General features: G+C 43.6%; 1 protein-coding gene and 1 pseudogene across 2 annotated transcripts in view; one reads left to right on the top strand and one right to left on the bottom strand.

Annotated features, from left to right (window-relative positions):
• The window catches only part of Plce1 (phospholipase C, epsilon 1), a 309112-nt gene that overhangs the window by 225518 nt on the left and 65739 nt on the right, over positions 1-17855 (bottom strand).
• On the top strand, positions 16382-17385 carry Sephs1-ps1 (selenophosphate synthetase 1, pseudogene 1; annotated as a pseudogene).

Raw genomic sequence — 17855 nt, 5'->3', positions numbered from 1 at the left:
TCACTCAGTCCTGGGATTACAGGTGTGTATACCACACTCAGTGCTGGGATTACAGGTGTGTACACTACACTCAGTGCTGGGATTACAGGTGTGTACACTACACTCAGTCCTGGGATTACAGGTGTGTATACCTCACTCAGTCCTGGGATTACAGGTGTGTATACCACATTCAGTGCTGGGATTACAGGTGTATCCACCACACTCAGTCCTGGGATTACAGGTGTGTACACTACACTCAGTGCTGGGATTACAGGTGTGTCTGCCACACTCACTGCTGGGACTACAGGTGTACTCATATTCAGCTCTGGGAGTACAGGTGTGTTCACACTCACCACTGGGATTACATGTGTGTCTGCCACACTCACTGCTGGGATTACAGGGTATGTCCACCACATTCAGTGCCAGGATTACACATGTGTTCACACTCAGTTCAAAAATAAGAGACTTCTGATGGATTTTTATGTCATGGATTTTTCAGTCGGGCATCCTGGTTGTTTGAAAATTAAGGGTCTTAAGGACATAGCTCGGTTTACTGAGTACTTGTACAGCATGCACAAACCCTGTACTTGCTCCCCAGCACCACATATGGCTGGCATGCATGTATGTAATACTAGAATTTGGTAGGTGACTACAGGAAAAATCAGAAGTCCAAGGTTGTTTTCTGTTACATAGTGAGTTCGAGGTCATCCTGGGACATATTAATCCCTATCTCAAAAGAAATATTCGGTTAGATAAGAAGATAGATTATTGTCATAGCATGCATATTTCAGTTTCACAACTCACTAACGGTTCTTACTGATGTCATAAGACCATTTGATGGATTGGGGCTGAAGCCTGTGGCTACACAGTTCCTCAATCCTAAGGAACTGGCTTGTTCCGGTAAGCATGCTTTATACAGTTCTTACTTTAAACAGAAGTCTTACATGATGAAGAGCAAATTTTTCCTTCCTGGTCATGTTAGGATTGCCCATGGAATGCTGAATTAAACAGAACTTTATTTCCAGTATGTTTGCAACGTCTTTTATGGAACTGAGCCCCAGATATGGCTTCTGCTCTGGCTTTGACTAGGTCATATTTTACACGTTGGAAGTCATGGTACTAAATGAATATATGTCCTCTGAGTAAATGGGTCTTTGGGGGACATCGGATACTCAAATAATAGCATCTCAGTTGGGTTTTTATAGAAAGTTTGACAGTTGTTGGGCAGATTGGGCCTTTCACACAAAGAAGGCTGCATGGGCAAAGAGAGAGAACAAAGCTGTAAACACAGAGCAGCCAGCCCAGCACTGCGGGTGCCCCTGAAGTCTGCAGAAAGGCTACAGCAGAGGGTCAAAGTGTGAGAAGTCCTGGTTAAAACCACACTGCCATACTATATAACTTCTGCTTGTATGGCCTCTGTCCTCCAAAATGCAAATCTCCCTTCTGCTGCTCCATGAGCTGGAGACTGACAAACTAGTCGTCACGGAGTTCCTTTGCCCTCATAGGTGGTGCCACTGGCAGGAGCACAGAGGGAGGAAGCTGGGGAGGAGAATTTGCTTCCTCTGCTCTTTCCCACTACCAGTTGTAAGCTGCATGCCTCTCTGCACTAATTACAGGTCAGCTAGCCCCTCTTCAGCCCTACTGGTGGCAGCCTTAAGATACTTCCCTGACCCTCATTTGTGTCCTACATACCACCACACCTCTGTAAATACCCCCTCTGTCAAATACTCTTCAGATCATCCATTTTGCTGACCCTCGTGTGCCCTACCTTGAACATTTAATTATAGGAGTTATGGGAACATTTTGACTGCACTTTCTGACTCATAGTTGGAGGACAGTTGAGGGAAAGAACGATCAAAGGCAGATCTTTATAAATAACACTTCCCAAACAGCAAGGGGTCTTGTTCAATATATGTATTCCAAAGGCCGACTGCCAAAGACTGATTCAGTAGGCCTGGAATAGGACCATCTTTTAAGTCAGGACTATGGAATCTCACAGTTGTCTGGGAATGCCAATCGGAATGTTAGCCAGGAACCCAGACAATATGTGAGTACCTGACATGTGGAAGGAGGAACATGCAGAGAGAGGGAGTTTTGTTTTAAGAAGACCAAAGAACAACTTTCCTTCACAGGTGGGCCAAGCAAAAGTGTAAAAAGGTAGTTAGTTAAAGGAATTCTGACTGTGTAAACTTTCTAGTGGAAGTAGGAGACAGGGCCACATACTGACACCAAAGGGGAAAGCCAGGGGACACAGGACTAAAGTGACACAGGTTTAAAATAGCCACCGTTGGGCTTAAGGAAGAGAACGATGGCAAAAGGCATTTTCAGACATCTTGGCAGAACTGACACAAGACTTTGGAACTGTGTGGCATCTAAGGGCTTCTGCCGTTTGTCTCCAGCAGGGCTCTGCAGACTTCGTACAGAACTGGAAAAGAAAATCATTTGATGGATTCCTTGTGGGAAGGTTGCAGAGCAGGCACAATGAAAAGAACAGGGCCCAGGATGTAAATACGCACTGGAGCTTGGGAGTAGCAGCAGGGAAAGGAGGGGGGAAGCCTCCCGAGGAGAGGATGCTGTCCTTGGTCCTGAACCACAGTTGCACACAAGAGCATAACCATTGGACTGTGAAGTTGGAAGTGAGTTGGCAGTTATTTCCTGCCTTCCCCTAATACTCCCACCATCCCAGAACGAGCATGTTCAAAGGTCATGTCCCCAGACCTATGATACCAAAAATACTGGTACCATACATGGCTTGCAAGCTGCATATAATCGTTTGTATTTGTAAGGATATAATTCCAACAGTCGGAACTATTACTTAGGAAGTTAAAATCAGTAAGTATTTTCTGAGTCTTCTACATACTAGAAATTGTGTTAATTCCAAAGGACAAAGACTTTTTTTTAAGAGAGAGAAAATCTATTAAGGTAGATCTTTATTTTCTTCCAGACAGAACACCAGAGGGTACCATACACCATCCCCTGTTCACCTTGTCCATGCTCTTTGTACAGTGACTGTTTCCAGGTTCACACTTGGTCTGCACTGGCCTTTCTTCTCCTTTCCATCTTTGTTATTACGCAATAGATGAGCTTGGATTCTCTCTCAGCTAGCCAGAGTACCAGAAAAACAAAACAAAACAAATAGAACACTGAAGTGTAGACATATTCTTCAGTAGGTCAAAGGAAGAGAAAAAGCTGAACACATTAGTTTTTATGTCACAATGCTACCTAGAAAGTCATCCCCAGGCAGAGAAGAAGACTGTTTCAAAGAGTTCAACAGCAGAAGGAACTTCCCCATAGGTAGCCATCTCTAAGAATGGTTTCCATAGCAGCCAACTACCCTCTCTGTGGTTCAGGGTGGCTGGTCTTTTCTCAAAGGGCCATAAATTAATTTGTTCTAAAAACCATTAATTAAAGGCCTTCTTTTATTTTGTAGGGCCCTACCAAAGTTCTGATTCACAGAGATAATTAAGTATGGTTTGCTGCCTTGGAAGAATGCACAACGTCAGGGGGAGTACAAAGAGTGCAGCAAGCTCTCTGCCTGCCACCTGACCAGAGCACACAGAAAGGCCAGGTGTGTGCTCACACTTTCAATCTCAGCACGCAGGAGGCTAGCACAAGATGGCTGCCATGAGCCCCAGGCTGGCCTGGGCTAGAAAGGGAGTTCTAAAACAGACTGAGCTATGGTATGAGATCTTGATTCAAGACAACATCAGCAAAGCATATAGTGAGGCATGGAGAGGGGAGTTTTGTTTTGATATGTAAATCTAGAACTGGAAGTGGGAACTCAAGGGCGGTTCCTCTTACCCAAAAGGCAATGACAGCAGAAAAAGCATGAGGTCTGACCTATAATGCGGAAGGTCAAGAGAAAGCCAGGCACTCTCTAGAAAGGAGTTCTACCTGATACAACTTTAAGTTTTCTCTCTCGGTCTAATAGATGTGCATAAGCTGGTTGTAGCCACTCAAGTTTAGTGAGGTTGATTAGTTAGTTTGACAGTAACTGTCCCGGCGCAGGACAAGTGGCAAATTTGCTAGACTTTTTTATTTAAAGCTACACTGTCCTCAGAATAAACATAAGGATGCAATACATACAGTGTGTACATGTGGGTTTCTACTACACATATCACATATGAGCCAGGTGAAAAGTGATCAGTTCATCCTAACCTGTGGCTTAGAGTGTATGCAAAGTAACTGTGCTCGTGTGATCATGACATATCACCCTCCGCATCCTGAAATTCTTTAGACTCTGTTTGATGACACTGTCATTGTTTTACTAGTACTAAGGTGTTTTTCTATCATGCCTTCTTTTCTCCTGATATCAACATGGCACATGCTAATAAGCTTAGAAAGAAACATTGGGTAAGACTAAAGACATTGGATTCTTTACCTGGTAGTGATAGGGCAGGCAGTGCCACAGTATCTGGATACCAGGTGCAAGTTGTTTTTAATTTGATGTTTGACAAGTTTTGTAATAAAATTATGGCTGGAAACAAAAAGTTGAAAATAACGAGCTGCTGTTAGAGCCTCAAAGAAAGAAAAGAAAAGAAAAGAAAAGAAAAGAAAAGAAAAGAAAAGAAAAGAAAAAGTTGTTATCCAAAGCTAGCAAGTGTCAGGAATGAAGGGTGGTCCAGGATCTAAGAAGTCACGGGAGCAGAAAAGGACACATGAGTCAGCAATCCAGTGCAACCCAAGGGACTGGAGCTAGAGTTGTGGATAAAGAAATTCAGAAACTCATATTTCAGTAACCAAAGGAGACAAAGTTCTGGTATTCTTGTCAAATAAAAACAGAGATTGAGTGAGCAATGAGGTGACAAATGAAATGATGACAAATGACCTTAAGAGACAAGCTAGAAGACCTAAGCATGAGTGGCTTCCCTGAGGAAGGCCAAGTGGGGACAGTAGACATGGCTACTATATGATCTCAGGAAAGAACAAGAATAAGGGGAAAAGTTCAGGTCATTCTTTAAGGAAGTTACAGACCAGATCATGAAAACCTCTGGCCTCTCATCTCAGACAATTCTCAGGGCTCTATCAAGATCAAGCTGCAACTGAAGAGCTCTTCCTTCTGATATGATGTCTTCAAAACTCCTCCACAGGTCAGTCACACAGCCATAGGTAGCACTCAGCACTCCTACTACAGTCACCATTTTTCCTTATGAAAGCTTTCTTTTCAGATAGAAGCCCGAGAGACGATGAGTTACTTGTCCAAGATCATTTCTCAAAAAGGCAGCGAAGCCAGGACTAGAGCCACTGCTTCCAATGTCAAGGGCAGAGAAGATGAATGCATACATGTTTCCTACTCAACTTACTTTCTCTACTCTTACATAGTTCAAGACACAAAACAAGAAATGATGCTGAACCTACAGTGGGCTGGGTTTCCACATCAAATAACTTGATTAAGATAGTTCCCCACAACTGACCCAGGGCTCCAACTGCATATGTAGCCAAGGATAGCCTTGTTGGGCACCAGTGGAAGGGGAAACCCTTGGTCCTGCCAAGGTTGGACTTCCAGTGCAGGGGAATGTTGGGGGTGGGTGGGTGGGTGGAGGGACACCCTTATGGGGGAGAGGGAAGGGATAGGGGGCTTATGGACAGGAAACCGGGAAAGGGAATAACATTTGAAATGTAAATAAAGAAATATATCCAATTAAAAAAAAAGATAGTTCCTCACAGGTGTGCCGACAGACTGTCTTCCCAGGAGAGATTCTATGCTGTTGAGCTAACAATGAAAACTGCCACACTAACTAGCTTCTGATCTCATCAATATCATCACTCTGAGTTAGAGATAAGACAAAGATATTTTATAGCGACATAAATGTGTGAAATATAGAAACACAGGGGGCAAGGTGTCATGGTACAGGCAAAGTCAATTATCTGTGATGTAAAGAAAGATCAAAGCTCAATCAAATCAATGCCGAGGCCTCCAGCTGAGTCCCCACTCACTTCTGAATTACCTCACCTGCCTCCCCACTCTCATTCCTATACGTCTGGGTTTTGTTCACCCCATATTGTCCACCTCAGGACCTTGGTACATGATACTCTGCCTGGAATACACCATCCTCTTCCAATCCCCCTTGATTCAACAGCTGCTACTGATTTCCTAATACCACAGAAGCCTCACCGTTGACACTTCTTCGTTGGCTTGTTTGTTGTTTTGGTTTTGGTTTGGGTTTGGGTTGGGTTTTTGTTTGTTTGTTTGTTTCTTTCTTTCTTTTTGTTTGTTTGTTGTTTTTGTTTTTAATTTTGTTTTTAAGGTAGTGTCTTTCTATGTACCTGTGGCTGGCCTGGAACTTGCTTTATACAGTAAACTGGCTTTGAGGTCACAGAGATCTGTCTCTGTATCCTGAGCACTGGGATTAAAGGCATGTACCACCTATGTGGGGGGGGTCTCTATTCGAAGTGTTAGTCTAGAATGTGATGTGAGATAGCAATGAGACAGGGCAAGACTACAGCAAGGATTTTATCCTGTGACAGCCACAGGGAAGTGGCCATTCAGTTATCCACTCCCAGAAAACCAAACATCCACCTTTCCCAGAGCTGGTAGAACTTCCACACACAGAGACATCGGGATCCAAGATGTCTACAGTGAAAAACAAAAGTGCCGTCCAGGAAAGGAGCAGAGCTGGAGGAAGTGATGAGCGAGGCAGACATGCAGGGAGTCTGCCAGCAGAGCAAGCATTTAAAGGGAAGGGGCAGAGGCAGGGTCTGGGTCAGGGACTGAGGGTTGAGGGTTGAGGAAAGAAGAGTTCAGGTGGGGAGGGACTGAACTTGTTTGGGGTCTGGGCTGAAGGTGGTAGGAGAAAGGGTCTGTGTGTAGAGACCAGGCAAGAAAGGAGAATGATGTAGTGGAGGGAAGGAGGGAGATAGGATATGAAAGGAATCGAGGACACCAGGGAAGACATCTATTAGGCGATCTGGTAACAGCACTGCATGTTTTTATGAGGTTCAGAAGTGCAGCGTCGGGAATCCTGTGGTGATTCATGTGCTTTCCTGGAACCTGATGTGTTGCCAAGATCCGCTGCAGAACACCGTGGCCTGGAGAGTGAATTCAGAAATGACTGACTGTGTTGTTTAGCAGCCAGCTCAAAATCTGGGAAGGATCTTCCAGAGGTGGAAGGTGGATACTAGCACCCAGAAGCCCAAGACACTCAGATTTTCCAACTTTCTACTTAAAGGCTAAGAAAGATGTCACTGCAATCTAAAGAAAAGCCAAGAGAACAATAGTTAACACATGTTGAGTATTTCATATCTACCAGGCATACTGGAAATTAGGATGCGCTCTGAAAATTCTTATTTAATTCTCCCATGATTCTGACCAAGTAGACGCAAGACTTGTAACTGTTTTACAAAAATAAAGACTCACAGAAGTCAGTTACAAGCAAGACATTTTGTTTTTTTGAGTTGGGACCCGAACTCAAGCCATCTAAACCTAGTGCCGTACACCCTGAACCCACAGCTCTAAATAACAAAAACTAACTTACAAGCACTCAGTGCTTACCCTGTGAATTAAGTAGTATCACAAATGCTGTGTATTTGTTAACTATTTTATTCCATACAGCTCTGAGAGCTATTCCTCCAAGGTCAAGAAGTCTGCACAGAGATACAAGGCTATCAAGAGAGTGAGCCTGGGTTTCAGGCTGGATGGCTTGCCTCAAGAGTCGCCTCTTAGTCCAGTGCTTGTGGTATAAACGATTAATCCCAGCAGTGGGAAGCAGAAGCAGGTGGATCTCTGTGAGCTTGAGGCCAACCTGGTCTACAGAGTGAGTTCCAGGATAGCCAGAGCTACACAGATAACCCCTGTCTCAAAGGAAAAAAAATAAAACCCGAAAAGAGTCTGCTCTTAATTCTTGTGCTAACCCTTTCACATGACATTCCTCCACAGAATTAACGTCTATACTTTAGTTTGCAATGTGCTACAAATTAGATGCCAATGGGAGTTAAAGATGTAGCTCACTGGGTGGAGCCCTTGCCTTGTTTGCTTTGGGGTGATCTGGGCCATTTCTCTTAAATAACTATGTTCCCTGGTGTTCTTACTTCCTCTCATCTCCTTGTTCCCTCTTCCACAGTGTTCTCCCCTTCCAGGTCTCCACGTCTAGGCCATCCCTCCTAGGTAGCCTAGTCTCCAACTGAACTCAGTTGCCACCACCAGAAACACAAATGAGCAAATAAATGAGATAGATCATGGAGCCAGGCAAAACTTCCACTTCCTTACTCCTTGCACAAAATGATCACACTCTCAAGCCTTAGATTTTATGTATTAGTTTACATGTATGGGCATTTTGCCTGCATGTGTGTCTGTGTATCATAGGCACACTTAGTGCCCTTGGATCCCATAGGACTGGGGTTACAGATGGTTGTGGGTTGTCATGTTCATTCTGGGAATTGAGCCCAGGTCCTCAGGAGGACGTAGTGCTCTTAACTCCCGAGGTATCTCTCCAATCCCAGGACTATCTTCTTGAGAGTAACTATAAAAGCTCACTTCTCATTGGCTGATGACTTTCTCTCACCAGAAGAAAACACAACTATGTTATCTCCATCTGTTACCATCTTCCTACACCACTGGTTTTTCTCAGGCTTGTCTCAGGAAGAAACAAGACCGGGTAAGGTTGCTCGCCCCAAAACTAAACCAGAAAATGGATTTTGCTTATACCATGCCACCCAAACATCTAGCACCTTCACTCATGACTTCCCCTCCACCAAGACTTCAGAGGCAAATTCTCTACAATTCCCTCAGTCACACAGCAAAGGAACATAGAAGTTTCACAAAAGCTGAAAGGGGGGCAGAAAAAAAAACCCAGTCTAAATCCGGTAATTGTGCCCAGGTTCATGCTAGCATTAATGCATCCCAGCTGCAAAAAAATATTTCCTACTTTGCAATCAGAGAGTCCAAGAGTTCAATATAAACTCACTAATCCTTGTAATTTTCTTGTAAGGCAAGCCACAGAGTACTCATTTCTCCAAGGCACAAGGAAATGAAATCTTGCCAAGCTCACAAAGCTAAGAAACAGACATTTAAAGGCAGGGAATCTTATTTCTGATACTCCCCTACATTCTTTGTGCTTACTATTTTCCAAATGACCACAACCTTTAATGCTTCTATCTGTTGAGGACTTTATCTAGCCGAGTTTCCAAAAGGGATGACGATAACGGTGATGTAATCTGTCTTCACCAAGCACGTACTGGATGACAAGTGTTAAGCTCATATACCTATCGTCACTCAGGACTTACACCCACATTGGAAAGAAGTAGCAGGGCCACCTTCACTGCACAGGGCTGAAGGCAGGACAAACGATGACACCTGACCCAGGCTGACACACACTGAGCCTTCCTTTCAGAGCCATGCTGTCCCTTACACTACCGAAGCCCTGATCAACATATGTCATGCAATCATTAAAGGCATGAAAATAAGAGACGTGAGAGTCCACAAGGATATTGACTTAGTTGCCTTTTCAAAATGGTGGATAGAATGCACAAATAGCCCTTGCAATAAAATTCGGTGTCGTTTAAACAAACCCAGATACTTTCTTCAGAATCCATAAAGATGTCACTTAGAAGTCACTGAAGAGCAGAAAAGGAGCACTCAAGTGCTTGACTTAAAACAGAGACCACTCATTACACACACACACACAGTCACACACACAGTCACACACACACACTGAATAAATAAAATGGAGCTAGAAAAGCAATATAGTGTCAAACATTTCAACAATATAATAAATTCACCCTTGAGCAAGATGGAAGTTAAATGTTAAATGATGTCCCTGTTGTTAAAAGATCTCTGTCCACCCGGTACAACAGCCCCAGAGTACATAAGATGAGCACACAAGGGGTTGGGGATTTAGCTCAGCAGTAGAGCGCTTGCCTAGCAAGCACAAGGCCCTGGGTTCAGTCCCCAGCTCCAAAAAAAAAGAAAAGAAAAGAAAAGAAAAAAAAAGAGGCCGGCAAGATGAGCACACAATGCAAATAGTTCCAACACATGAAACAACGTGTCATTTTCTCAGTCCCATATCCCAAGGTGATCGATCACCCAGCCAGCTCTATCAGGCTTCTCGCTATCCTTCTAGACTGCAGCCTGTCACTTGTACCTCTGCACATCTCTTTTGCACACCAAAACAATACCGTCTACTTCTTCTGAGAGATCTCCACCCTGAAACACTGAAGGTTCTTACTTCTCCCTCCAAAAACAGACCTCACGAGTCATGTAACACCATAACCCTTCCTCTACATTTCTATAGACACCACAGGGGTTAGTGTTGATGTTCTGTTTCCACCTCTGGCCGTCTGGACCTCAGTCCCAGTCTCTGAAGCAGTTCTGTCTGGTGCCCTACTGCACAGACAAGCAAGCCATCCCTTTCTTACGGTTTCTACACCCATGAACTCATGAGGCTGCCTATTCCACGCATTCCAAGCTCACTGTTCTTCCCTTTTCTTGTGTCTAATTTTCTCTCTCTCCCCCAAGCCTGCATGTCCATTCAAACTTCTTTTACCTCTTTCCCTTGCACATAGTCACCAACCTCGGAGGCTTATACTACGATCTGGATCTGAATTGACCTCCTCAGGCTCTTGTTTTAAACACCGGGTCTCCAGCTACATAGCACTATCTGGAGAGGAGTCATAAGTCTCAAGAGGTAAGACCTTACTGGGCAAGAAGTGTCATAGGCAGTGGGTTCTAGCAAGCACATCATCCCTGACCAGCTCTTCTACCTGAGTCTGGGCTTTCTGATCTGTTACGATGTGAGCAGCATTGGCCACAGGCTAGAGCCACCATCACCTGTGTTGTTTCCCTATGCCTCCCTCACTACTGAACCCAAAAATATATATTTCTGTAAATAAGGTCACAGAAAGAGAAAAAGAAACAGACATAGCTGGGCCTATAAGAGTATATACCTGGATCTGTAACTGAGGGCCTAACAAGCTGCACGTACATATTTTCACATTGTGTGCTATTCAAACATTTGTGAGTTAAGAGGCTAATGACACCATTCTTTCTCAGAAGCCCAGCAGATGGCTTTAACTGTGTGGGGGTGGGGGTGGGGGTGTGTGTGTGTCTTGTTTTTGTATGTTTTTATTTTTATTTCTAATCAGCAAGGTTGTGTTTATTAGAAACTTTTCCCTTATTCTTTTACAGAGAATGGCAGAATTGTCTAGAAGAAGTGAGGCTCCACTGTAAGATCAACCCTCCATTCTTATCAGGAGAGGATTAGCATGAAAGGCGGGTTTGAGAGTATGTTCTAGATCAACAGAACACACACCTTCAGGCTCCCTTCAGACGACTCACTCAAGATCCAAATCGATGGAGGAAAGAGATGCTTGTTCTATGGACAAAGAGAATCCAGACAACCCACGGAAACTCTTCCTTCATGGAAGAACTTGGCACATGTCTACGTGCCCTACAATGTTCCAGAAAGGTGTGGAGCAAATATGACACACATGTTTCCCACACTTTATTATCATGGAACATTTAGCTCAAAAAAAAAAAAAAAAAAAAACATCTTCCAGGGCTAGAATTCCACAGACCAAGTATAAGAGAGGTTGCTATGGTTACTGACATCTCCATTGGTGAAGTTCTCAATTACAGGAGCAGGGATGGTCCTGAGACCATGCTCCACACCTCTCCAAAAGATATACTTACAACAGCTAGTGTCTGTGGGGTGATTGACAATTTTTTGCAAGTATTTTAACATGTAGTAGCAAGCAATACGAGGGTTACATCTTCACTTTAAAATAGTTCTCTGTTGCTACTGAAAGTGAGTAACTGTCCATTCTTCCAGAATTTACAGAAAATTAAGTTAATGGACAGAAAGCAGGAGAAGGAAGTAGTTGCATTAACCATCTGTGAACCTGGGAGAGGACGCCAAATCCCAAAGGAGGTGTGCAAGCTTTGTGGATGCCTCCACTTTAGCCTGGTGAAACAAGAGCCGAAAAGGCATCCATCCACACGGTGTAAGATCAACAATATACTACAGAGGGACACAGTTAATTCACATCGTTTCAAGGTCACTACGTTTGTGGTGATTTGTTACACAGTAATAGACAACTAGCCTAATTTTTCTTAGGGTCTCATTTGAAAGGACATGATTGGAGCCATGAGCAACCCTTGGTAGAAGGCTGGTTGCTAACTGATACTGTGTGAATGTGAATCCCCACAGGCTTCTATGTTCAAGTACTTGTTCCCCAGCTGGCAATAAGTTCGAAACCCTTAGGAGATGGAGCCCGGCTGGAGGAAGTGGGTCACTGGGGCAAGAGCAAGAATGAGTACTGGGGATCATATTCCAGCCCTGCATCCTGCCCCAGGTTCTGTTTCCTAATCAGTACTATGCTACAAGCAGCTGCATTAAGCTCCCACCCTGCTGGAGAATCTTAGCTGCCATGCCTTTCCTCCCATGATGGCCTATGTTCTCTCAAACTGTGAGCCAAAATAATTCTATCCACCCAGAAGTTGCTCCTTTCAGATATTGTATCATATCCTTCTTAGAGGTAATCGTGGATCTTAAAATATATCTCTACCCTTAGATCAATCACTTCACATTTTGGAATTTTAGAAGAAATAACTACAGGTGCATAGAGACGCCTGAGTTTGGGAGCAATGCAGAAACTGAAGATGCAGTCGTGGTAACCTGGGAAAGGGTCCAATAGTAGGCGGAATTTAACGTTGGCTCCTCTTTTTGTGGGGCAGAGGTTAGCAAGGAGGGTCTAACAGCTCTTCCTTCGTGGAACTTTCCGGGGTGCTGGCATCTTTTAGTCTGCTTGGGTTTGGTTTAATTCTCATGGGGAAGATGAGCAGTGCTGTGCCCATCCATACCTGAAGCCAGGAGCTTACTGTCCCCACTTGTCTGGTAGGACTTCCCTCACTGTGCCCAAGGCTCAGACTCACAGGCTCCTTAGGTGAGTCAGACATCTGTACTGACAGTAGGAATCCATGGTTTCTTCAACTTGGACTCAAGAAATTTATAAATCTGAATCTCACATTCTAAATATAATGTTTGAAATAGCTACTAGATGGGCTAGGGAGGCTCATTGGATAAGGCCTTGGCTCTCCAATTAGGAGGAGCTTAAATTCCCAGAACTCAGGCAAAGTTGCGCACATGTTTAATCACAGTGTTCACAGCAGGACTGCAGTGTCTCCAGCTGCACAAGCATCAGAGAGACCCTGACTCAAACAGGGAGGAAGGTGAGGGCTGACATCTAAGGTTGTCCTTTGACGCAAACACTGTAGTGCAATGTATGTATACATCACACACACACATACATAATAAAAATAAAATACAGTCATAAAATGGCTACTTAATCAAGTGGGCCTCCTCCGTTTACGAAGAATCCTTGCCATCTCATCCTCATTCAGACACTAGAAGGGTGGCTGCTGGTTCTGTGGCTAGCACCAAAACAGCTCTAATTCCTGGCTGAAATGCCACTCCTACCCCCTTCCTCAGTCTGCGACTGAACGCGGTTCTAAGACAGAGCCCTCTCCATGGAGAAGCACTTCCCACCTATTCATTTCCAGTGCTGTCCAGTCTTTCTTGAGGACCTGCAGCATGCTGTGAGTCCAAAAGCTAATGCTAATCCTAGCCAGAGGCTAAGGAAGGTGACCTACATTAACAAGTACCATGTGGCAGGGTAGCGATCCCTCATGTGCTGAAGATCACTCACTCAGAGTGCACACATCCATCTGCTCCAGCACAGTCCTCATTACTAGAAGTCCTGGAAGACAGCATAATGATAATAGCAATGGCTACATCTGCTGAGCAGTGTTTACCTGCCCTGCATATAGCTCTTGCAGCCCATCCGGTCCTCGCAGTTCTCTGAATGAGTCGTGATTTTCATCATTCTCTCTTTTCAGGTGTGAAAGCCAGAAGCTTAGGGAGATCAGGAAAATTGCTGCCAATGGCTGCAATGCTGTAGCTGGCAGGACAGCCAGGAGGTGAGTGCCTGACCCCTAAGTGCCTGCTAGACAGCCTGTGTGATGCACGCCATCACCATGTGACAAAGGCGAGAACTGAAAGCCCTTCCAGAATGGTTCGCTTTAGGGATGTCCCCTGAGACGGTACACTTGAAGTTGAGTGGAAGATTTACAAACCTACCCAGAACGATTCGTGGGCAATGGTAGGTGGCTCCTTCTAGTCCAGCCTGTTTCAATTTGCAAGCACCAAATAAACCTTTAGTCATGGAGTCGGAGAATAATAAAATAAAAATGAAAATGAATCCGTGGGGAAATACCGTGAGTCACACATCACCGCTAGGATACTTTCAGTCTTCAAACGTTGCTGGTCTTTGTTTTAGGGCAACTACCAGTTGAGCAGAAATGAGATGCGCTCAGTCCCTTCATCCCCAAAGCAGCGATCAACTCTGCAGCCCAAGAAGAAAAGATGTGGTGGATGCTCTGACCTTTTTTTTTTTTTTAATTAAAAAGAGAAAGTTAGAAAGGGATGAGGGGAAATTGTCTGCCTTTGTGTTTAAGGAAATAAAATACTGGTATGTTTAAATTGCAATGCGGTGCCTGGACGCGCTTTTACCAGGATTTTAACTTTCTTCAAAAGCATCTGTAAAAGAAATTACTAATAAAAAAATACTCCACAGCCAATTTTACAGTCGAGCAACACAAACTCAAGGATTTATGGACTGCACCTCATCTGCCTTCACTCTCTAAGAAGGAAGAGGTAGGGTGAGAAAAACCACAATTATCTCTTTTTAAATATGGGTTACGTCCTCAAGGGTTTGCATTTAGGGACCAGCAACCATCATATCCGGTTGTTATTGATACTTTGTGTTGACTCGACTGAACGACACTCAGGTACAGAAACACACACAATCGCTATCACCAAGTGACCACCAAGCAGATGAGCTTGCACAGGGAACCTCTGTGCAAAGCATTTTTCTGGACATACAGGTTACCTTGTTAAGAATCAATGGCTCCTGATCAAACCTTAAAGCAAAAGAATTCAAGGGATAGAGACTAAACCCACAAAAATTTAGGGAATACGGACAGAGCAAATAGAACAGGAAGAAGCTAATCATTTTAAATCGTATGCACTGATTTTGGTATAAGAAACATGTGTTAGTTTGAGGTTTTAAATTTGTTTATTTTTATAATTGAAGCCTAAAGGAAATTTAAAAGAATATATCTGAGGATGTTTAAGGGTCAAATGCGTTGATCCATAGCCTGTCTGCAGGCTGTGTCCTGACAGTAAGAATACTGTTCCTCAGTCTGTCGGGTTTTATGTTGAAGTCTCTGATCCACTTGGACTTGAGTTTTGGGTGGGGTGATAAATATGGATCTATTCACATTATTCTATATACAGACACCCAGTTAGACAAGTACCATTTGTTTCATATGCTTTTATTTTTCCACTGTGTATTTCTGACTTCTTTATAAAAATTTAGATGTCAGTAGTTATGCAGATTTACATCTGGGTCTTCAATTCAATCCCATCCATCAACCTGTCTGTTTATACCAATACCATACAGTTTTATTACCGTAGCACTGGAGTATAGTTTGAGATCAGGAATGGTGATGCCTCTGGAAGTTCTTTTGTCTTACGGGATTGTTTCAGCTCTCCTGGACAATTTGTTTTCCCATATGACGTTGAGAATTGTTCTTTCAAGGTCTGTGAAGAGTTGTGCTAGAATTTTGATGGAGATTGTGTTGAATTTGTGGATTGATCTTGGTGAGGTGGCCATTTTTATTGCTATTCCTACAGATCCATGAGCCTGGGAAATCTTTGCATCTTCTGAGATCTTCTCTAATCTTTCTTCTTCAAAGACTTGAAGTTATTGTCATACAGGTCTTTCACCTGCTTGGTTGGAGTTACACCAAGATATTTTATATTATTTGTGCTGATTGTGGAGTGTGTTGTTTCCCTGATTTCTTTCTCAGCCTGTTTATCATTTGTATAAAGGAAGGCTACTGGCTTTTGGTTTTTTTTAATTTTTTGTTTGTTTGTTTTGTTTTTGTTAACCTCGAATGCATTGCCACAGAAGACAATTTCTTAAACAGAACACCAATAGCACAGGTACTAAGATCAACAATTAATAAATCAGACCTCGTGAAACTGAACAACTTCTGTAAGGCAAAGGACACAGCAAAACAGCAGCCTAGAGAATGAGCAAGATGTTCACTAACTCCACATCTGACAGAGGACTAATATCCAAAATAAAAACTCAATAAATGGCACATAAACCAAATAATCCAATTTAAAATTTGTGTATCTACACAGAAAATTCTCAGCAAAAGAATCTCAAATGGCCAAGAAACACTTAAAGAAAGAAATGTGCAACATCTGGACCATGGTAGCATATACCTTTAATACCAGCACTCAGGAGGGAGAGCCAGGAGGATCTTTGTGAGTTTGAGGCCAGCTTGGTCTACAGAGTGGGTTTCAGAACAACCAGAGTTACACACAGAGGAATTCTCTCAAAAATAAATCCAAGAAAAGCCCATTGGATCAAGAGAGAGGGAGGGGAGGAGCTGAACTGTGAAGAACTATGAACCCTGAACCATGTCTACTTGGGAGTCCTTTCACCCAGAAACTTATGAATTGGACAAGAGCTTCTGGCTAACCAGGTTTCCTGAACTGAAAGGCACAGGCTGCAAAGTGCCCCAAGATGTCTTGCAGAAATTGCTGGAATCTTTACAAGAGAGCCACTTCCAAGAATATGAGCCATTTCTGAGAGCTGTTATGCCATGACTTGACATTGGGATGGATACTTGAGTCATTCCTTTGAGGCATGGTGGTCTTTCCTTGGTTCAAATCACAGATTAGTTATCCTATCGTCAACAATACTTACATTATGGGCAGGACAGCATGTGTCAATGTCCTCAGTGACCTCTATGCAATGGGTGTCACACAATGTGACAATATGCTGATGATCCTTGGAGGCAGTAATAAAATGACTGACCAAGGAAGGGATATCACTAATTATCCCTCTTTAAAGATTTTAAAAATTCCACGAGGTAGAGGGGAACCTCTGTATGGGGTGGTCAAACGGTATTAAACCCCTGGATTGTTCTGGGAGGAGTTGTCACAACTGTCTGCCAGCCCAATGAATTTATCATGCCAGATAATGCAGGACCAAGGGACATGCCGGTACTGGCAAAACCCCTGGGGAAACAAGTTGCAGTCACTGTGCACCAGTGGCTGGATATTCCTGAAAAAAGTAATAAAATTAAGCTAGTGGTCACCCAAGAAGACGTAGAGCTGGCATACCAAGAGGCAATGGTGGACATGGCCTGTCTCAACAGAACAGCTACAGGTCTCATGCACACGTTCAGTGCTCATCACTGGCTTCAGGACTCTGGGCTATGCACAGAACCTGGCCAAGCAACAGAGGAATGAGGCGTCCTTTGTGATTCACAATCTTCTCATTGTGTCTACACAGCTGGTGACGCTAGGTCGGTTTATGAGTGGATGCTATTAATAAAATAAAACCTATGGTCTTCTTTTCCTGTTACATTAACTGAAGATGCACCCGACCTCCAGGCAGCTTCTGAGTTGAGAATGATCTTGTTATCTGATACCGTTGATCCATTTTGAATCTTTAGACCCACATCTCTTGCCGCACAGGCGCTCTCTAAAGGCACAGGCACTGCTGAGAGGAATACCACTCGCAGTCTGTCTTCTCATTCTACCTATCACATCAGTCTGGTCTGTTTTCAAGTGTCTCGGTTGACACTCTAGAAAGACAGAATTGGTAAGTCACGTGACGGCCTCCCCACAGTCAGGGTTGCATGGCTCCTTCGAGGGTTTGGTTTGCAAAGTTGAGTCTAATAACTTGGGGGCATTTCTTTACCCGGTAGCTCATTCAGTTCAGGATGGCAGGTGCTTTGCTTGGCACGGCAAGCACGACTGGCAGTAATAACCACTAATGATCTTTACCGTAGGAGAAAA

Source organism: Rattus norvegicus, chromosome 1, assembly GCF_036323735.1.
Source record: "Rattus norvegicus strain BN/NHsdMcwi chromosome 1, GRCr8, whole genome shotgun sequence".
In the NCBI taxonomy this organism is placed as follows: Eukaryota; Metazoa; Chordata; class Mammalia; order Rodentia; family Muridae; genus Rattus; species Rattus norvegicus.
This window is presented reverse-complemented; position numbering and strand designations above follow the sequence as displayed.